Source organism: Taudactylus pleione, unplaced genomic scaffold (assembly GCF_031769625.1).
Source record: "Taudactylus pleione unplaced genomic scaffold, aTauple2 ptg000184l, whole genome shotgun sequence".
Lineage (NCBI taxonomy): Eukaryota > Metazoa > Chordata > Amphibia > Anura > Myobatrachidae > Taudactylus > Taudactylus pleione.
Genome location: NW_028284586.1, coordinates 2,779,751 through 2,803,940, shown reverse-complemented (window position 1 = coordinate 2,803,940; position 24,190 = coordinate 2,779,751).

Sequence of the window (24,190 nt, the reverse complement as noted above, 5' to 3'; positions counted from 1 at the left end):
GTGGTACCCCTTATGCAGTGCCCTTTAAATAGTGGCCCAGTTGTAGTCTCCCCGTAAGCAGTGCCCCCAGTATTGCCCCTCATATAGAGCCCCCAGTAGTGGTCCCCCTATGCAGTGCCCCTAGTAGTAGTCCCCCCCCTTGTAGCGCCCCTAGTAGTAGTCCCCCCCTTGTAGTGCCCCTAGTAGTAGTTCCCCTTTGTAGTGCCCCTAGTAGTAGCCCCTAGTAGTAATCCCACCTTTGTAGTGCCCGCAGTAGTGGTCCCTCCCAGTAGACACACACGTAATAATAAAAAATAAAAAAAAACACTTACCTGAATCACCGATCCTGCTCCGCCACCGCCATCCGCTCCTCTGTCCGTCCTCCCAGTCATGACGTCTTTCCCATTACCCACTGCAGGAGCCAGAAGATGGAGCTCATGAGTTAGCTCCAGCCCAGCTCTGGCAGTGGGCGCAGACTCTCATTAGCTGCTAATTAAAACATACACTGCTGCTGTTTGTCACTCACTGTGTAGTGCTGACCGAACTCCGTCCGGTCAGCACTACATGCGCGGTGCAGCTGTGTCATAGAGATACAGACTGCCCGCGGCCCAGGACAGTATATGGCGCTGCGGCCCGGGGGCACATGGTAAACCTGCCCCTCGGCCCAGCCTGCCTCTGCCCTCTACATAGAACCAATAACAATAGCTTAACCCTTCTGTATAGAACCAATAACAATAGCATAACCCCTGTGCATAGAACGAAAAATAATAGCATAACCCCTCTGCCTAGAACCAATTAGCAAAACCCATCTGCGTAGAACCAATAACAATAGCATAATCCCGCTACATAGAACCAATAACAATAATAGCATAACCCTTCTGCATAAAACCAATGACAATAGCATAACCCCTCTGCATAGAACCAATAACAATAATAGCATAACCCCTCTGCATAGAATCAATAACAATAGCATAACCCCTCTGCATAGAACCAATTAACATAACCCCTCTTCGTAGAACCAATAATAATAGCATAACCCCACTAAAAATAGCATAACCCCTCTGCAATAGAACCAATAACAATAATAGCATAACCCCTCTGCTTAAAACCAATGACAATAGCATAAACCCATCTGCATAGAACCAATAACAATAATAGCATAACCCCTCTGCATAGAACCAATAACAATAATAGCATAACCCCTCTGCTTAGAACCAATAATAGCATAACCCCATCAGCATAGGAACAATAACAATAATAGCATAACCCCTCTGCTTAGAACAAATAATAGCATAACCCCATCAGCATGGGAACAATAACAATAATAGCATAACCCCTTTGTGTAGAACCAATGACAATAGCATAACCACTCTGCATAGAACCAATAATAGCATAACCCCTCTGCATAGAACCAATAACAATAGCATAACCCCTCTACATAGAACCAATAACAATAGCATAACCCCTCTGCATAGAACAAATAACAATAATAGCACTGGTTGGAGCATTGCTAAGTACTATACATAACAAAATATTGTTTTATTTTACTGTCTAATGCTAATGACTTTCTATGCAACAAAGGGGGATTAGACAAATCAAGTTTCTTCTTCTTACATGTCCCCCTGAGATGGCTGTTATTTATTACTGTTATAAGCAATTACAGAAAGGTTTATGTCCACCCAATAGTTTTTTTTTTGCCATAATTGAAATATATTAAATTTATATGTTTTATACAATGCATCTAATTATTACCACTGGTCGAACAATAGCAATAATTATGTTCCTAGTCCTCACCTGTTAAGTCTATGGCATTCAGATCTTTAATATGTATTTATAGAATCTATGCCGAGATTTCACCAAACCATCAGATGCCGAAGCTTTTCTATATTAGGAATTTGTGGCCAATTCTGCTGATAATGCTGAAGTAGAAGAAACCTGAAGATGCTTTGTTTTGGAAAGTAGGACTTTTGATCTACTCTTTATCAATGCTAGTGCTTTACTACTTGCGATTATCCATCAGAAGATTTCATGTCTAAGCTGGCCACACACTAGACCAACTTTCATCCAACCAGCCAACTAGTTGATTGGTTGGAATGAAAATCTGGTAATGTATGGGAGTAAATGATGATCAGCAATTTGCTCCTAAATGCCAGAAAACAGATGATAATGGTCGTCAGACAAGTTTGTTAAATGTTTGATCTAAACAATTTGTTCAAACAACAGTTTTTTGTCCATTTTCCAGCGTTTGGGAGCAAAGTGCTGATTGTCATTTGCTTTCATCCCTTACCAGGCTTTCATTCCAACCAATCAACTAGTTGGATGGTTGGATGTAAATTGGTCTAGTGTGTGGCCAGCTTAATACGGTTTGATATTTCTAGCATATTTATTGTATGCTTGACTTATTGTTCTTATTTCTATTAACCTTTTACTTACTCATAACACTATGAATCACAAACAACCATCCCAATTTGTTCTCCCAAACACAATGAGGATGATAACATTTTTGCATTTAACTTTTTGCACATGAAGCCGTCCGTTTATCTCAACATGGTTATCTTCTAATGTCAAATTTGTATCACTTGCTCCAGGGCCTAAGAGCCTATACCAGCTCCTATTGTTTTTCTTGTATTACAAAATATGTTTCCCGGTTGTCTCTTTCTCCTATTGATTCTATTAGTGATGATGTACAGTCAGGTGCATAAATATTGGGACATTGACACAATGTTCATATTTTGACCTCTATTCACCACCACAATGGCTTTGAAATGAAACAAACAAGATGTGCTTTAACTGCAGACTTTCAGATTTAATTTGAGAGTAATTACATCCAAATCGGGTGAACGGTGTAGGAATTACAACGGTTTCTATATGTGACTCCCACTTTTTAAGGGGCCAAAAGTAATGAGACTATCAACTCAAAAGCTATTTCATGGACAGGCATTCCCTCGTTATTTCATTATCAATTAAGCAGGTAAAAGGTCTGGAGTTGATTCTAGGTGTGACATTTGCATTTGGAATCAGTTGCTGTAGACTCTCAATATGAGATCCAAAGAGCTGTCACTATCAGTGAAGCAAGCCATCATTAGGCTGAAAAATCAAAACAAACCCATCAGAGAGATAGCAAAAACATTAGGTGTGGCCAAATCAACTGTTTGGAACATTCTTAAAAAGAAAGAACACACCGGAGAGCTCAGCAACACCAAAAGACCCGGAAGACCACGGAAAACAACTGTGGTGGATGACAGAAGAATTATTTCCCTGGTGAAAAAAAACCCCTTCACAACAGTTGGCCAAATCAAGAACACTCTCCAGGAGGTAGGTGTATATGTGTCAAAGTCAACAATCAAGAGAAGACTTCACAAGAGTGAATATAGAGTGTTCACCACAAGATGTAAACCATTGGTGAGCCACAAAAACAGGAAGACCAGATTAGAGTTTGCCAAACAACATCTAAAAAAGCCATTACAGTTCTGGAACAACATCCTATGGACAGATGAGACAAAGATCAACTTGTACCAGAGTGAATGGAAGAGAAGAGTATGGAGAAGGAAAGGAACTGCTCATGATCCAAAATATACCACCTCATCAGTGAAGCATGGTGGTGGTAGTGTCATGGCCTGGGCATTTATGGCTGCCTATGGAACTGGTTCCCTTGTATTTATTGATGATGTGACTGCTGACAAAAGCAGCAGAATGAATTCTGAAGTGTTTCGGGCAATATTAAATGCTCATATTCAGTCAAATGCTTCAGAACTCATTGGACGGCGCTTCACAGTGCGATGGACAATGGGACAATGACCCAAAGCATACTGCAAAAGCAACCAAAGAGTTTTTTAAGGCTAAAAAGTGGAATATTATGCAATGGCCAAGTCAATCCCCTGACCTGAATCCGATTGAGCATGCATTTCACTTGATGAAGACAAAACTGAAGGGAAAATGCCCCAAGAACAAGCAGGAACTGAAGACATTTGCAGTAGAGACCTGGCAGAGCATCACCAGGAATGAAACCCAGCGTCTGGTGGTGTCTATGCGTTCCAGACTTCAGGCTGTAATTGCCTGCAAAGGATTTGCAACAAAGTATTAAAAAGTGAAAGTTAGATTTAGGATTGTTTAATTTGTCCCATTACTTTTGGCCCCTTAAAAAGTGGGAGGCACATATAGAAACCGTTGTAATTCCTACACCGTTCACCTGATTTGGATGTAATTACCCTCAAATTAAATCTGAAAGTCTGCAGTTAAAGCACATATTGTTTGTTTCATTTCAAAGCCATTGTGGTGGTGAATAGAGGCCAAAATATGAAAAATCTGTCAATGTCCCAATATTTATGCACCTGACTGTATGTTTTGGTATACCAATGTGATTATTATGCTATTGATTCCTACTTATCTATACACTCCAGAATGTTGCTAGTTAGCATTGTAAGTCGCACAAGAAATAATTACTCTTCAGACTTTGATTGTGTTTCCAAAGCACAAAAAGATATTATTCACCAAAAAGCAGATAGTTACAAGCTGTGATCTAAATACACTTAACGCAAACAAATTATACAATCACAAGGTAGAGTCGTTACATACGCATGCGCTCTGGATCCAGATTCCGGCATCAAAGATGAAGCCTCCGTCAACAGCAAAGAAATGATGACTGCCATCTAGTTTCAGAGAGCTTGCATATATACCCTTACAGAGATAGGCAATACAATAGAACAGGTTGGCATGATTCCATTGGTTCTTCTTCCTGGTTCTTCTGTTACAGTACAGTTCATAGGTCAGTTTGTATGATCACAGTCCAGCCTCCAACAGCTCTTTGTGTCCATTTTCCCACTGAATAACAAGTCTAAACTAGCTGCATTAGAGAGTGCATTTTAATTCCTAACTCTCTATGATCCATAATTTGCAGACACATGTTGCGATTTCCTCACCGATGGAACCGGAAATCTGCAAATACACAGTAGTTTAGAATTATACCAAACACGGTCTGCTTATCATGTACTAAACCTCAGATATCAAATAACATGTAGTAATGAATAAAACCTTAAATATTAACCTTAATTCTAGTGAACTTTTTAAGGAAGTGTGCAGTGTGTAAGTATTGGGATATTAAGAAAAGACGCTAATTAGCGTTGTGTGACTACGTGTTTGTGGAGTACACCGTGGTATGTGTTCTGCAGGGTTGGTCATAGTATATGTTTTAGTAAATGTATGTATTTATATGATGAGGACTTTTAATATTGTTCTATTGTGTGGAAATCGCACAACGCTGAATAATAGTATCGCCGTATGTACTTATGTGTGAGATTCGCAAAAATGGCGCTGAACGGCCATCGCAAAATGGCATCTTGCGGCCATTCACAAAATGGCGTCGTGCAGATTTTCATTTTAACAGATTCAGTCTCAGCCAATTATCCGGCTTTGACAATGCTATAACGGAACTTTTTCGGCAGTCATGATTGTGTATGTAATTAGCTGCTATACCTGGTTTTTACATCACTTTACCTCAGACTACCTTTAACTTTTACATATGACGCAACTTAAGATTGGTTCCCTGAATGTATGGGGCATACATTCCCCAATTAAGAGAAAGCGGATTTTCACATACTTAAATAACTAAAGATAGATATAATATGTTTGCAGGAAACACACCTGTTAGAGCTTATAATTTCTAAACTTAATATGCATGGCTGGAAGGTGATGTCCTCAGCTTCATATTCATCTAAGTCTCCCGGAGTAATACTCTTAGCACATAAATGTCTCCAGACACTGGTTAATAGTTCTTATAGTGATCCAGCTGGTCACCTCCTGATTATAGGCCTGCGTATAAATGACACACCTTATAACATATGTAAAGTATATGCTCCTAAGTTATATGATAACGCATTATTTTCCAAGGTTTGCTTTCTAAATGATATATACACGCATCTTCCTCTTTAATAATAAGTGCGGACTTTAACTTGGTTTCTTCCTTATATCTAGATCTTCAATCCACAGCAAAGAAGGTTTCTCATCCACCTAAACAGGGTGTATCCTATCTCGGAGTACCCGCTTTTCCTGTCTCAGGCTGGCAGGCCACAGCTGTGCATGCTGATTGCTGGAGGCGGAGCCCAGAGCCATGAGGTGTGACTCACTACTCCTATCACCGCAACGGTCCATGGTGCAGCAGCTCTCCTGTGACCTTTACTTAAAGTCCTGAATAAGCCTCTGCTCATGCGCAGAAGATCATTCTGGTTATGTGAATGTCACAAGCCACCGCACTGCGAACACTGTGCGAGGTGTACACAGGGCAAGTGTTCACTGAATCTCCGCCTACCTCCTGTCCATCATTCTGTGGATCACTCCAGATTGGCTCCTGCATCTATATCCTGCTGGCGTTAACGTTGCTCCGATGCCGGTGATAGAGTTTTCATGTTTACGGTTCTAGCTTTGTCTCCTGTCTTCCCGTTGATCTCCAGTTTTCCTGCCTCCAATAGTATATTGTTGTTCTGCCGATTGTATCATCCAGGCGGCACAGTCCTGCATATTATTTACCTGTCGGTTGTGTCATCTAGGCGGCATGTACGCAAGTTTGTCCCTTTGCCGTTTGTGTCATCCAGGCTGCACGGGCCCACTGCAGCGTCAGCTGCTTGTTTCAACCCAGCGGCACAGGCCGCACTGCAGCGTCAGCTGCTTGTGTCAACCCGGCGGCACAGGCCGCACTACAGCGTCAGCTATCTATGTCACCTTGGTGGCACTACTGCGTCAGTTACTTGTGTCAACCCAGCGGCACAGGTCACACTCCAGCAACATTAATGCGCAGTCCCACGGGCTGCATCCAGCCACGTTATACCAGCCCTCAAAGCTGCTGCACGGCCCATAGGCCACTTCAAATTCTACAGCCCCCTGGCTGCATCTAGCCAAGTTTTCCCAGCCCTCAAGGTTGCCGCACGGCCCAGATGCCACCTATTATTCTACAGCCCACGGGCTGCAAGTTATACCAGCCCTCAAGGCTGCTGCACGGCCCAGAGGCCACTTCATATTCTACAGCCCACTGGCTGCATCTAGCCAAGTTATACCAGCCCTCAAGGCTGCTGCATGGCCCAGAGGCTGCTTCATATTCTCCAGCCCACGGGCTGCATCCAGCTAAGTTATACCAGCCCACAAGGCTGCTGCATGGCCCAATGGCCACAACCAGCCAAGTGATACCAGCCCTCAAGGCTGTGGCATGGCTCAAATGCCACTTCATCATCTACGATCTACGGCCTTCAGGCCCAACAAGCCAAGTCTTCCTAAAGCTCTCAAAGCTGTTGTATGGCCGCATCTAGCCTAGAATTCCAGCTCTCAAGGCTGTAGCTGGATTATACTCAAAAGAGTAACGCATGTGCCCTAACAGTTACACCTCCGAGCCAGCCCGGCGTTAACCACTGGCCACCGTCCAGATGCTCCACCCCCGCAAACTGCCGCCAGCTGTTCCTTCGCTGCCCGTTCACTGTATGCTGCTGCTGTCCTATCAGAGCTGACAGCTGAGCTCCAATCGTGTAAGCAGCACAGTGGCAGTAGCAGCTGCCAGGGTCTATGCCCAGCTGGCAGCAGGTGCCCCGGCCGTGCCTGCACCAAACCTCCACCAGCCCTAGGCAGGCTTGAATGCCTCTAGGCATTCCAAAAGCCCATGGCATTTGGTTAGTTTGTCTATGCCTAGGGCCGTCTCTGTGCTCAGCCCAAAAGGCCTATCTAGCTCCACCTATGAACAAATGTATTTCCACTCAGGGATGTGTCCTGCTGTGGCAGGTGAAAAGTGTAGTACTAAGAGCAGCATGGGCAAGGTAAAGGGGTATGGAGGGGCAGTAGAATGCTAGTAGCTGATCCTAGTAGTATTTTGGTGTAAAAGGGGGCACCAGAAGGGTCATTACAGTGCCAGCAATGCCTCCTGCAGGGTAAGGTGAACCCTAGCATTGGTGGGAGGAGGGTAAAGGGGGTGCAGGAGGGAGCTAACAGTTAGCCTCAGTATATTAGGCTGTAATAGTGCAACATGGGCACAAGAAGGATAATAGTCACAGCTGCCACCACTGCCTCCTGCTGGGTGAGGTTACCACTGGTATGTGGGGGGAGGGTTAGGTCTAGAATTGGGTACTGCAAAGGACCTCTAACATCACACCCACATGACCCGCTACCAAAGAGGGAGGGGTAATGCTCAGAACGGGGACCTGAAGTGTTCGCTCGCCACTCTTCGGGCACGGTGGCTCGCTATGCTCACCACAAAAATATATTCCCCCTCTATGCCCACGTGGATGGTAACACAGGAGCAGTCCGGCCCTTCTCCAGAGGTCACGTGGTTGTGACTTCACACAGGTTCATTCTGCAACTTGGAAATAGCAGCAACCATGGGGGCAGGTGGGAGTAGGCTGACTCTCAGTGGTGATTGCAGCTGACAGCAAGGACTCCTGCAATATGAGGTGACCCTGGCAATGGGGAGGAGAGGCAGTCACACACATATATACACAAACTGTTCAGGGTCGTATCTATAATGCATACGTGCCTACCCTCCCGGTTTTCGCGGGAGGCTCCCGATTTTTCGGGTAACCCCCCGCACCCCCGGAAGGGTAGGCATTTCTCCCGCATTCTGCCCACTTCCTAGTGAAGTGGGCAGAATGAGGAGAATACCTGCGGCGATCGCGGGTCTCCATGTAGGGGGCGGGGCTTAAAACATGATTCTACATGAATCATGTCATTTGGCCCTGCCCCCTATGCAAATTCTAGCCTATCGCGGCAATTTTACAGTGAGGGGGCAGGGCTTAATGACGCTAATCATCAGGCCCCGCCCCCATCACCCCCCTCCTGCTTCTCTTACCCGGGCTTCTCCCGGGAAGAGTCTTGAAATGGTAGGCAACTCTGCTATAATGGTGTGTGTGGTGCACACACGTCTCCGGGTCTAGCGGGGCCCTGCACCGCATTCCCTGCACCCATGCTTTGTATTACTTACCTCTTCGAAGTCCTGCATCAGGTCTCCCAGCGCTGTTCAAACGACGGAAAATGGCCGCCAAGACTGACGTCTCTACACTGACACAACAACGGGAGCCTCCCGCGGTTGGCAAGCATGGCCTACACTGAATGACTAATCGTTCAGTGTAGGCACTGCAGGGGATGGGGAATGACGGTACGATTATGATGTTATAGTTGTACTGTCTTTCCTGGGTTGCGCAGTGGATACGCACCTGTAGATAAAAAACCCAAAATAGCTATAGATAAAACATAAAGGTAACACGTGATGGAGGATTGGGGGTTCCATGTATATATAACAGCCTTCTCAGCAGCAATCTGTTTTATATATATCTCAGACTGGTTTTTAAACAAAGACAATTACACTGGTAATGAATTAGATTCCGCACTAACAAAACCCTTTTCTCCAAGTGCTTTACTCCATGCTTCTCGTTCCCTTATTCCTTCCTCTATTCTATCTGATCCCTTATTTGCAGACACTTACAAAGACTGGTTATTTATAAACCGCCAACTGAAAAGACGGCAACATAGTTTCATTTACACCACTTTTTAGGGAAACCCGCTTTTTTGAACGAGCCTTAAGCAATGTTTTGTCTCTGACGTGCAGAGATAGGGGCATCATGGGAATCAAAGATTTATTTGACCCAGGTGGACATATTGAGATCATTTGCTGTATAAAGACCCCCATACATCTGCGACGGATCACCGCGATGTAACGATCCTGCAACCCAGCATTGCACGATTTCTGAAAATCAACATGGTGGATATCACAGATATGCCGATCATGATCAAAAAATTATCGTGAATAGCAGACCGGTGAAATTTAACATGTAGAATTTCTCTGATCCTTCGATGGATCGTGCAACATCGATGGCCGATGGTCGGCATTACCGACCGACGTATGCGATTCAATCGCAGGATCGCGCAATCCGCCGGCAGATGTACAGTATGGGGCCTTTAAATACTAACTTTGCCATATCACACAAACAGTACTGTATGTACTTGCAGATACGTAATGTTATTTCTTCCTCACCACCAGCAATGTCAGTAGCACATTTACCTGACCCTATAACAACACTCCTTACTTTCCTTCATCAAAATTCATATCAGACTGCATATCTTTACAAGGAACTTATTACAACAGATCAAGAAAAGCTGTGGATTCTTAGGGGTAAATTTACTAAGATCCGAGATGGTCCCGATTTTCAAAGTGATTTATCTTTCTGGTAGGGTGATTTAATCCCTTTTTTTTGTAAATTTACCAACCGGCGATTTGAGGCTAAACGAGTTTGCCGATGGTGAAGCAGAGGGAGATATCTCTCCCGAGTAACTCATTTTGCAGGAGATTTTCTCTCTGCAAATCTCTCCCGAGCTAGCAGCCAGCACATATCAGTGAGATATGTGTTTGCTGCTTGTGTGTTAAAAGTTGTAAAAAATAAATAAATGCTTTTAAAATAAATGGCGTGAGGTCCCCCCTAAAACACTAACCAGTTCTGGGTTTGCAAGCCTGCCCTGGTTCTTAATTTACAGGAAAAAAAAATGTGTAGGTTTCCACTGTAAATTCCAAACCAGCAACAGGCAGCAGGGACAGAGCTGGTTTTAAATATACAGAGAAAAAAAATTACGTATATTTAAAACCAGCCCTGGACTCTTTCTAATGGGGGACTGATGCCACAGCCAGGGGTGCCCTTTCACCGAACCCCCAGCCACAGCATCAGCCCTGGCTGTTAGTCAGCCCAGACCAGGGATCCCTGGGGAGTTGGGGACACCCCCAATAAAGGCGTCACCCTCTCCAGGGCACCCCTGGCCTAGGCTGATAGCCCGGGGCTATCCCGCCACCCATTGGGTGGTGGGTGGCGGGTTGATAGTGTTAGGTGTAGTGTAAAAATTAGATTTTTCATCATTGTCTTTACAGAGGAACTACAGGTCCCAGCAAGCCTCCCCCGCATGCTGGTATTTAGAGAACAACAAGTACCAGCATGCGGGGCATTAAGGGCCCACTGGTACCTGTAGTTCACCTGTAAAGAAATGGTTAATAAAACACACAACACACCGTGAAAATAAAGCTTTATTGCATCCATAAACACTTACACATACTCACCTGTTTCCAGATGTTCATGTCCCCTTGTCAACGTAAAGTATCCGTACGAATTACCTGTAAAAAAAGATCCAATACTCACCTTTATGTCCCTCGATGTTCTCTGCAGAATTCCAATACGTGGGGCGGATACAGTGTAACAACATGCTTCTGCATGGTGTTACACTGTGTTAATGTCTGCCAATGAGTGGCTTCTCCACGTGGGTCCCAGCCAATGAGCGGCCACTAATGTTAGCCGCCGCTGATTGGCCGGTGGCCCGAGACTGAAGTCACGAGCAGACATTAACACAGCGATCCCTATTTTCACCATTTATAGAAAGAAACATACACAATCACAATGATTTGTGTATGTTTCTGACCATCTCGCAGCTCAGGGGGTTGAGAGTTTGCTCCTATCTCACCCGAGCTCGTCATCCCAATTTTTGGTAAATTTGAGAGATGTATGTTTTTGGTGAAAAGTACTTCCGATTTGGCCCGATGGTGATTTGATTCGAGATTGCTATCTCACCCGAGTTTTATGAGTGAGATGACAGAAATCTCTCTCTAACTCATCTGACTTTGCCTTTAGTAAATTTGCAAGCAGCGAAAAAAAATCAATAAATCACCCGAGATGGTCATCACGACCTATCTCGAATCTTAGTAAATTTACCCCTTACTGCTAATAACTGGGGAAAAGATATCTCTACTTGTTCTTCTCACTCTGACATTTTATGCTATTTTATCTCCATAATGAAATTCTTACATTCTGCAATGCTATAGGAAGTTCATTTTAAAACTATCAATAGGGCCTCCTGTATATCTCTCAACTATGTGGAAACATATGGTATCAGATGAAACTGGTCCATGTCCATAATGCCATTATCATTCTGCTTCTTTTTTCCATCATTTTTGTGAATGCACAATAATACGTGTGTTTTGGAATAAAATAACCAAGTTTATTAACTCACTATTCGAGATATCAGTACAACCTGAGCCCCTAGCCCTCATATGTGACAATTTAAAAAATTGGAACCTAGGTCAAAAGAAAAAAATATATTCTCCCATTACTTACAGTCATTATCACTGTGGGAAAAAAGGCTATTCTCCGGAAATGGATCTCTAAATCTGCTCCTATGCTTACAGATGTAACAGTCTGGTTACTGCAATATTTATATTTTGATCGCAGATCAGTTATGTTTCATATAGAAAAAGAGATTTAATGACAAATGGGGGGCATATATTTCTCAACTTTAACCTCAAACACAACAACATATATTTAAGTTATTTGAACATACTGAATGGTATTTACCTCACCAATTATTGGCTTCTGCATAACTCTCTATTAATAAGACGCAGACTTTTCTTACTATGCTACCGTAGATAGTGGGATACACAATGCCAAATATCGTATGTTACCTATAATCCGCTTTCAATGTAGAGCGCTGATAGTAGCAAAGTAATTTAACTTTAAAGATATTAAATAAATAACCCCTGATATAAAATTTATATTTAAATTACTTTGCTACTATCAGCGCTCTCTTTGTTTTCTTTATTTATTTCTATGTACTAGATCAGGAGGTGGTGAGTAGATCTCCTATATAGAGAGCTGCAGATTTAGCACATTTTGTTTTTTTCAATTGTGATTTTTATTAAGATTAGCGCCAGGTTATTCTGTTTGTTTGTTCTTCTTTCTTGAGGGGGGTTTCCAAATGTTTGATTTTAGAGTGAGTGTGGTCAGTCCATGAAGAGGGCATAATTATTACATATTCATCTCTGCGTCATACAAAGTGTATTGTTTGTCATAATTCCAGCATATACAGGACCAGCGATCACAGTAAGCCATTAAATGCAGCAGTAAGGAACATCCAGCCTGAGCTGAATGGTATTATTTTAGATGTGGGCACCATTCCAGAGCATTGGAGTAAGTCCAGGAGTCTGGGGGAGCAGCAGAAGAACCTAGCACTGCCCTAGACCTATATGTACATATTGGTCTTGTTATGTACTGGATAGTGTATTATTACACAGTATTAATAATTAAGCCTATAAATGGTCTATAGCAGTGCACCCCTAACAGTGCATGTTTTCCAGATCTCCTAGTTGTGGCATAGGTGTATTTATTACTGACTGACACATGTTAAAAGATCCACAGTTGGTGCTACTTATTTCATTTGTGATACTGAGAAGAACATGCAGCACTAGTAAAATTCTATAATATTACTATTTCTATTGTGGTCATGGTGTAGGTTGGGGAGGGGGGGGGGGTTCAAGGCATCTTGGAAACCCCCCTGTGTTTACCTAATTGACCCTACACTCTCTCTTTTATTTTTATTTATTTCTGTTCTATAAATGTATAACAATAATGATATATATTTATCTAGCAGATTTATGAATGGTTCAATTTTTCACTTATTGGAAGATTGGACTATTTTCATGTCTGTCCTTACTATACAATACCATATATCATTGGAATCTGCTATCTGTACATTCTGTTTCTTTTTTTAAAATGTTCAATGAAAAGATGTATGAAAAATAAACAAACAAGAAACAAGCGTTTTTAAAAGATGCACTATGTGACCCAATGGTGCCATGGGGCTGACGGCCTATGGAAAAACTCCCAGTGAGGCCTACGGTCAATCCACCTCTGTACCTGAGCCTGGGAAGAACCAGGATCATAGAGCTACTATAAGTTAGAAATATGTCTCTTGATCCTCCATATATGGCAAATAATTTAATCCATCAATCACCTGACAAATTGGTCTATTGTCTATGAATTTGGCATGCATCCCCCATGGGGTATAGGACTAGTTTTTTACATGAGAGGTGAGACACTTATGAATATCAATAAACATTATCATTCTTGGTACTTCCTTAAGAATAGCCACAACCTCTCGAATACAACTTTCACTGTGTTACTGCAGGTTTTGCTAATTCATTTTTCATTGTTTCATTATCCTGGAAAATTAGTTACAATTTATAATATATGTACATTTTGGCCTATATTCCACTATTGCAAGTTATAAAAATATAAAAATAAAGTAGGAATATGATCATGGGAAGCACTTCCGGTAAGGCATAAATAATGTGCGACTTACACTGACTGCAAAATACTAAAAAAAAAAAAACTTTCCATCCACAAATTTCTCTACCAATCAAACACGTATCCTCATGGATAATATATACATTACAGTGTATTTGAGAGAGCAGCAAGCAGGTGACATCACATGAAACCATGGCCTGACCTCATGCACCTGTAGTCATGGCAACAGAGTTGTTTACTTTCAAAGTTGGGAGCGGCAGTTAGAAGATCCAACTGACGTTGGTGCAGAAGACGGAGCCCAGTGGGGAGAAGCAGGACCCAGCGCAGAAGAAAGAGAAGACAGTAGGAAGTAAGAGGAGCAGAAACAGGAGCAATAAGGAGACCATGGAGCCGGCACAGAGGAAAGAGAAGATGGCAGGAGGGAAAAGGAGCAATATGGAGACCTTGGAGCCGCCACAGAAGAAAGAGAAGATGGCAGGAGGGAAGAGGAGCAGAAAGAGGAGCAATATGGAGCCGAAAGCGAAGAAGCCATGTCCTGAAGATGGTCAAGAGAAGAGGAGAGTAAAGAAAAGCAGGAAGAGAAAACACAGATCGGGGGAGTCCCTGGCAAAGAAGAGGAAGAGCGCAGCGAGAGAGGCTGAAGAATTTGATGGAGATCAGCCAAGACCAGGTAGAGAGGGGAAGGAGGTTTTATCAGGCAAAACGATTCTTAGTATGGGGCAGTTGTAGAACTGCAGCAGTATCAGAGGCACAAAGTGTAGTTGGAGGGCTGTTATATTCAATTCATTATTTTACATTGACAACACTTTATCTTTAAAATGTTACTATATAATCAATATTTGGTACTTAAGTATTATAGGGACTACTTGTCTAATTGAGGGATTATAGGGGCTTGAGTATTAACTGTCATAAGTATCAGAGTACAATAGGGACTACCTGTGCTTATTATCTTTCTTACGTATGATATAATTGGATAAAATGTTGCCTGTATAAGAAACATGTAACATATGAGCTGCCATAATAAAGGTCACTTGTTGCTACATTTCTTTTCTTAATGCTCCAAAACTGTCCCCATAATTGTTGATTTTTATATAATGAAATGATGTCAATGATAACTATTTATTCCTGATTCAGTATCATTTTATTAACAAATATGCATATTAGTTAATAAAACCACCAAGTTTTACTGGTAACAACGTTTCATTAATTTTATAAGCGGCTATACTGCTGGTAATGACCGTTTCATACCAGCTACATTGTATATATATTTATGTTGTGTATCATGTGTAAACATTGTGTATGTGAAATAAGCTGGGTACACACCTTTATGATCAGCGGCTAATGGAATTAATCTCTCCTGATCAGCCGTGCAGGGTGTACCCAGAGTGACCCCGTCAGATGTCTGCAGCCGCGGCCAGTTGGTAAATTTTTGATATTTATAAAAGCCGGCCGCCGGAGCACTGTATTCCGATCTTTCCCCCAGCATGGCCATCAGGGGAGTACTGCTGTACTAATGTACCTGGCCCGCAGGCGTCTCGAAGTAGTTTGGTAATAGAATAAGCGGAGCGCTTCGGGCCCCGTCAGTCACTGTAACTACTGGCTAGCGTAGCAACTGCGGGACGGGCCCCCTTCTCATAGAAGAGCAAAGCAGAGGAGAGCGTGGCTTTAGTCTGTGCTGTGCTGCAGCTGCCGGGTCTGTCCATCCTTCTCCTATCTGCAGTTGATCTCCTATCTGCACTGCAGCTGCTGAATTAAGTTCCTTGTCCCTCCCCATGTCCCCGCCCCCTCATGCTCTGCCTTATCTGTCCGAGTCCCCGCCCCTCTCTGCCCGGGCTAGCTATCCTTCTCCTGGGGGATCTCCCTGCAGAGTCCTGACAGCTTCCGGTGTGTGAGGGAACAGCCACCTACAATGCTGCAATCACAGGTAAGGATGGCTCTGTATCCATGTTAGGTGGGGGTGTACACTTCTATTATATGGGGGGAGGTGAAATGTATCAGGGGGGTTTAAACATACTTTCTGGGGGGTGTGGTGGGTTGGGAGGGTAATGTATCAGGTGGGTGAGGTGTGTTTAGGGGTATAGTAATGTACCTGGGGTGTATAGTAATGTTTCTGGGGGGTACAGAAATATATCTGGGGGTGTATAGTAATGTATCTGGGGTGTATAGTGATGTATCTGGGGTGTATAGTGATGTATCTGGGGTGTATAGTAATGTATCTGGGGGGTATAGTAATATTTCTGGGGGGTATAGTAATGTTTCTGGGGGGTACAGCAATGTATCTGGGGGGGTATAGTAATGTATCTGGGGGGTATAGTAATGTTTCTGGGGGGGTTTATAGTTGTATCTGGGGTGTATAGTAATGTTTCTGGGGGGGTACAGTAATGTATCTGGGGGGTATAGTAATGTATCTGGGGGGTGTAGTGATGTATCGGGTTTATAGTAATGTATCTGGGGGGCATAGTAATGTTTCTGGGGAGTATAGTAATGTATCTGGGGGGCATAGTAATGTTTCTGGGGGGTACAGTAATGTATCTGGGGCAGGGCCATAACTAAGGTGGTGCGACCTGTGCCCTGGCACAGGGCACCACAGGGCAGAGGGCGCTGTTAGGCCTGTCAATTTTCCTATTTATTATCATTCTCACTTGTAGCTTCCTCATCTTTTATCCCCAGCATCTCCTGCCCTCCCCTATCTCTTCCCTAGCCCTTCCCCATGAGGCCATGGCCTTTTTTCAAGTGCACCATCTTATTTCCCTATTTAAATGACAATGCTCTCTCTGGCACAAGGCACCAAGAGTCTAGTTACGGCTCTGATCTGGGGGTGTATAGTAATGTATCTGGGGTAAATAGTAATTTATCTGGGGGGTACAGTAATGTATCTGAGGGGTATAGTGATGTATCTGGGGAGTATAGTAATGTTTTTGGGGTGTATAGTGATGTATCTGGAGGGTATAGTAATGTATTTGGGGTGTATAGTGATATATCTGGGGTGTATAGTAATGTATATGGGGTGTATAGTGATGTATCTGGGGGGTATAGTAATGTATCTGGGGGTGTATAGTGATGTATCTGGGGTGTATAATGATGTATCTGGGGGGTATAGTGATGTTTTTGGGGTGTATAGTGATGTATCTGGGGGTGATGTATCTGGGGAGTATAGTAATGTATCTGGGGTGTATAGTGATGTATCTGGGGTGTATAGTGATGTATCTGGCGGGTATAATAATGTATCTAGGGATGTATAGTGATGTATCTGGGGTGTATAGTAATGATTTTGGGGTGTATAGTGATGTATCTGTGGAGTATAGTAATGTATCTCGGGGGTATAGTAATGTATTTGGGGTGTATGGTGATGTATCTGGGGTGTATAGTGATGTATCTGGGGGGGTATAGTGATGTATCTGGGGGGTATAGTGATGTATCTGGAATGTACAGTAATGTATCTGGGGGAAATAGTAATGTATTTGGGGGTGTATAGTGATGTATCTGGGGTGTATCGTAATGTATATGGGGTGTATAATGATGTATCTGGTGGGTATAGTAATGTATCTGGGGGTGTATAGTGATGTGTCTGGGGGGTATAGTGTTGTATCTGGGGTGTATATTGATGTATCTGGGGGGTATAGTAATGTATCTGGGGTGTATAGTAATGTATATGGGGGTGTATAGTAATGTATCTGGGGGGTATAGTGATGTATCTGGGGGTGTATAGTGATGTATCTGTGGGATATAGTGATGTATCTGGGGAGTATAGTGATGTATCTGGGGGGTAGAGTAATGTATCTGGGGTGTATAGTGATGTATCTGGGGGTGTATAGTAATGTATCTGGGGGGTGTAGTGATGTATCTGGGGGGTAGAGTAATGTATCTGGGGTGTATATTGATGTATCTGGGGGTGTATAGTGATGTATCTGGGGGTGTATATTGATGTATCTGGGGGTGTATAGTGATGTATCTGGGGGGGTATAGTGATGTATCTTGGGAGGTAATAGTAATGTATCTGGGGGGGTATAGTGATGTATCTTGGGGGTGTATAGTAATGTATCTGGGGTGTATAGTGATGTATCTGGGGGTGTATAGTGATGTATCTGGGGGGTATATTGATGTATCTGGGGGGTATATTGATGTATCTGGGGGTGTATAGTGATGTATCTGGGGGGGTATAGTGATGTATCTTGGGGGGTAATAGTAATGTATCTGGGGGTGTATAGTGATGTATATGGGGGATATAGTGATGTATCTGGGGGTGTATAGTGATGTATCTGGGGGGTATAGTGATGTATCTGGGGGGTATAGTGATGTATCTGGGATGTATAGTCATGTATCTGGGGGTATAGTGATGTATCTGGGGGGGTATAGTAATGTATCTGGGGTGTATAGTGATGTATCTGGGGTGTATAGTGATGTATCTGGGGTGTATAGTAATGTATCTGGGGGGTAGAGTAATGTATCTGGGGGGTATAGTAATGTATCTGGGGTGTATATTGATGTATCTGGGGTGTATAGTGATGTATCTGGGGGGTACAGTAATGTATCTGGGTGGGTAGAGTAATGTATCTGGGGTGTCGCCACCCGCTCCGCAAAGATAAGGGTTGAGCTGCGCAGCATGAATCAAATCACTGCGCAATCCTATAGCTGGATAAAATCTCACTAAGGGCCAAATCCAATTTGAGGCGAAAAACCGTGATGTCATTTTCGCCTGTTAATTATCCCCGTATTCAATTACAAAGACTTTTTGCAGGTGCGAAAAATCTTTGTAAAAAAATGGGATTAAGTTTTCACCATGTAATACATGGCGAAGAAAAATGCAGAATTAGGGTTTAGGGGTGCAGGCATAAAAAAAAAATAGCCTACACTCCTGTAATGTGTGTCAAAAAAAATGTTTTTAAAAAAAATCGGACACCCCAAAAAATTAAGTTTAATTTTGGGGTTAAAAAAATAAATAAATATGGGGGACAAAATCCTAAAGTAGCGAAATTTATTCCAGAGGGTTTTTCAAATATGCGGCAGGTGTTTTCTTCATTGCGGATGATAGAGGCAGGTGCATTTTTGAAGAATTTTTAAAAAGTGACTTTATGGACTTAAAAATATGTTTGCACTCATTTTCATGTACCCCAAATTTCATTGAAATAGTTATTTAAAAAAAAACAAACCTAAATGCTATTTTTCACCCCTTCTTCTAAAGCCGCATTTATGCACCTGCCGCGGCTATTAAAACCCCCCACTTCCTACAGCAGGCAAAAACGGGGGTACCCATAGTGATCCCCCAAGTCAGGACATCTTTAGGGGGGTGCCAGGATGAATTCTCGAAAATTCCCAGGATTTTTTCGATACTTACCTTTCCGCCGGCACCTGTTTTCGCTGATTCCTAATTTAATGCGGGGATAAGCCGGCACGCGCCAGATACTTTATCCCTGCATAAAATGGCGATGATGACGAAAAGTCCGATCTCTGACTTTTCGCCATCAAATTGAATAATGGCCTATGACGGGGATTATTGCTGCAATAATACCATATCATGGGTGGGTATGGGGCCCCAGGGAATTGCTTTGCCCAGGGCCCACACTGCTATAAGACAGCCCTGATGCCAATAGCATTATTTCCCAGCATCGCTGCTCCCTGATAGAAAGCAATGACCAGGGAAAATACTTGTAATCAGAGCCACATTTTCCCATTTACTAGTGAATCTCTATATTCTCAGGGAGGGGACCCTCAGACTAGGAATAGGCAGCACAGCATTGTGATTGGGAAGTGCAGTCAGAGACCCTTATTACCTTGTACTGTTTGTGTCCTTATCCTACACTCTGACTTGTAGCGTCCAGAAATATTGCATCACAGTATGGATAAATGACGTGAAAGCAGGGTAACTAAATGATATCTCCAGCACCAGGGGGTGGGTGATGCTTTTAGGCTGGAAGGAGGAAGAGGGGAGGTTTTATGGTAACTGAGGGGCCAGTTGGGTGGACTGAGCCAGGTGTCTGCTGGAAGATTAGTATACAGCAGCCGCCGGGAGGCTCCTCTGACACTGTCACATCAGATGCGACTGTGTCAAAGAAAGTCCCGCCTGGTGTGGTCATGTCTCATGGGACCACGCTAGACAAGTGATTACACTGCCCATGCATATCATTATTAGCCTGTAGATAAGTGGTCTGTCCTGTACTAAATTTTTGGCATTCTAAAAATATAGGATTTTCCCTGTAACTGAATGTGAATGCAGGAATGAGCATTATGCCACATTGTAGCTTGGCACATGTGTTCTCTGGAAATACAATGTAAAAATATGCCAGGCCAAAATAAATATGCAATTTGGCAATTGGTTCTAAGGGAGTCACCTTACATTCATAAGCACTGTTACATGTAATTACTGCTGGTGTGAAGTGATGACCTATGATTAGATTACACAAAATCATCATCATCATCCATTCCTGGAATCAGACCCACCTTAAGGTAAATCACCAGTGGCCGTATACCAACCAACCAACCAAGCATTCATCAGAACAATTAAAGCGTCACGTGTCCGGTATGGATTGCCAGCAGTCGGGATCCCGGAGGTCAGATTCCCAACACCGGAATCCCGACAGGGTTAACATACTGACACCTGTTGGTTGGTATGAAAACCCTTCTCCTCTCCCTACCCTAACCCTCTGTTTGTGGTGCCTAATCCTAACCTTCCCCCTAGTGCCTGAACCTAACCCCTCCTCCCTGCACCTTAAACCTAACCCTCCCCCTAGTGCCTAACCCTCCCCTGAACCCCCCATACTTACCTTCGGGATGCCGATGGTCTGTATTTTCGATTCGGGATCCTGACTGCTGTTGGTACTCCGGCGCCAGTATTTAGACCGCGGGCATCCCGTCAGCCGGGAGACTGACTGTGGACCTGATTCAGACCTGCTCGCTAAGGCGCAATCGCTCGCACTGAGCGATTTTCGCCCATCTGCGTATGCGTATAATTCGCAGTGCGTGTGCACAAGCCATTTGTTGCAATCTGATTTTGGTAGCTCGTAAGCCACTATCAAGTCGCTGCTTTGAGTGACAGATAGTGCTGTTTGTGGGTGGTAACGGCAAGGTGCTTGTGAACGGGGGAGTGGATGTGCGAACGCAGGCGTGTCCGCCAAAACGCCGTTTAAAGGGTGTGCATAATTAGCAAAGTAGCGTCATTGTACACGTCACCTGCATGTATTACAGCCAGCGCTGATCGCTGTGCTTGCGGCAGGTTAAGGCAACCCCAAGGGCTGCGAGCAGCTCCGATGGCTCACGATGGTCCCGATTAATCCTTCATTTCTCGGAGATGACGTGTGTTGCAAGTGGCAAGGGGGCATCATTAGACACTTGCGAGGGCAATTTGCTAAAACATAGTGGGTGTTCTTACGCGACGCAGTGCGAGCACTAAATATCCGGCCCCTTTTTGCAAGTGAGCGACCACAACTTACGAGCGGGTCTGAATGAGCTCCTATATCCCAAGTGTCACATTTCCTTTTCCTTCATAATGAAATTGTATAACACACAATGCCACAACGGACTAAAGGTGCTTACACAGGAAGCGATTTTTTGATCGATTTGTCGATAATGACGTCGTTATCGTTAAATCGTTCAAAAAAATCATTTAGTTTATAACGATGACCGATAATCACAAATGCGCTTATAGTTATTGTTCATCGTCCATTTCAGACTGTCCAACATGACAATTTTCATTAAAGGAAGGAACATTATTCAAAATCGTTCATTACACTTCAAAAAATCGTTCACTTTTTCAAGGGAAAATCTGACAGCAGAGCGTTGGTTACAAAATCGTTACGTGTGCATGCACCTTAAGTATTAACATACAGATGTGTCATCATGCACCTAGACTCAATATGCCATGCAGCGTGAGACGCCAGGTCCTGTGCTACTCCGTGTGCGCCAAGGATTTTCTTAAAAATGTTTTCGCTCAAAAAATGACAAAACATTCCAGGAGACTGCACTGATTTATTTTATATGTGACACTTATATCTGTGTGCGACTGTATCTATATACGAACCACAACAGGCCCTGGCATGGAAGAAAGCCACGGCCGCTGCACTGTAGCACTTATATACAGACACAGACACACACAGATATACAAGCGTCGCATATCAAATTAGTCTGTGCAGTATCGTGAAGCGGGTTCTCACATCTTTGCGACTATAATGCATTTTCAGGTAAAAAACCTATGAAAGAGACGCACAGCGCAAGCCAAGTAAGACGAGACCTGTCCCGCAGAAAAGGGCAATTTGGCACATCTGCAGCAATAGTGTATGAGGGCACATCTGTATGCTACATGGTGGAATGTCTAATACGCTAATTGATACAATGGAACTGCTGACTCAGAGCAACTAATCACTTGATCAATTACCAGTGCTCATATATCAATTAACTCCTCAAAATCAGGACCTATAAAGACATCTCCCATTTCCAAAATGACATGGAATGGGCAGAGGCTGGCACACTCAGCATGGGCAGAGAACCTAGTAGACTGAGCATGAGCAGAGAGTCTGGCAGAGACTGGGAATAGGTAAAGAGGCTGGTACAGACGGACAATGGGTAGAAAGGCTGGCACAAGCAGGATGGGTAGAGAGGCTGGCACAAATAGGCAATGGGTAGAGAGGCTGGCACATACAGGATGGGTAGAGAGGCTGACACAGAGAGGGGATGGTAGATAGGCTGGCATAGACAATGGAAAAAAAGAGAAACTGCCACAGACAGAATAGTAGGTAAAGCAAGAAAATAAATAAAAGATAGTGACCAGAAAGATACAGGAAGATATGAGATACTGTACAGGTTGTGTCTCCCATATCCAAAATGCTTGTGGCCAGGGTAATAGGGGGGACCGTTCAGTCATCTTGTGTCTCAAGCTCTTGTGCACTGGGGCCCACCGGGGATTACTAGGGCCGTTATAGCCACACTTAGTAATCACCTGGACGGTATAATGAGCTATATTCCATAATATGACAATAAGTGGTGACATTATTGTGTCTCTGTGTTACATCACTGTCAGCATAGTTAGGTCTGAGGTGGCTGCTGTGGCTTTATATGAATTGATAGGTGATGAACTGATATGAGACCCATCTACATGTACACACATAGGAGCTGGGAGGTTATAATAGAATACATACAGATGTGTGTACATACGTCTATCCTCTGTGTGCTACAAGTCACATTACATAAAGTGTGACAGCAGTGAGACTCGGTAGCTGTTTTCTTTTTTCGTGTGACTTTTAACCTTCAAATGCATCTTATCCGCACAGCTATGCATACGGGACACACAAGCAGCTTTTACTGTTTACAATGATATGCGGCATCCCTATGTTCTGTGTGACTGGGGGTGTACCTGCATGCAAAATGCTATTTTACTCTATCAGCCCAAATCAACCCTTAGGGGCTTATTCATCAACACTAAAATAAAGTTTTTAAGGACATTTTCCTTAATAACTTTATTTTGGTATTCATGTAGCCTCTTAGTACAGGAGATATCACAGATATCTCCTTGCTAAGTTCCCCTGCGTTAATTTCCACACTCCCCATACATTAGTACATTAGTATGGGGATGTGGAAATTGTGGTATTCATCAAATTCCGAAAATTATCAATTTTCGGAATTTGATGCAGTTACTATTCGCCACTGTGAGGTGGCGAATAGCAGGTGAAACTTACCTGTATCTGCGTGTGCAGGTCCCCCGACGAGTCCCTCCGGCGCTCTGCTCCGTCCTCAGGCTCCGGAGGCTGGTCGGACATGTGTGCTCCCCAGCAGAGCACAAGAAAGTTTAGACAAAAAAAAAAAAGTTTTTTTTTTTCTAATCTGTCATGTGGTCTGCTGGGAAACCACATGACAGACCAGCAGGACGGATCCGGAGGCTGCTGCGCGGACAGGTAAGTCGGGGGGGGGAGGTGAGCGGAGGGGGGTGGGAGGGGGTCGGGGGTGTACACAAACTTAACGCATCTGTAGGCAGTGCTGCGCATGCGCTGGTTTTACAGATGTAACAGCGCATGCGCAGCACTGTTTCCAGATGCGATAAGGTAGTGTAGGCAGGGAAAATTATCTATTTCTCGAAAAGCTGTCATCGCAAAAATGACAGCTTTTCGGAATAGATACTTATGGAGAGGTGGAATGATGAATTC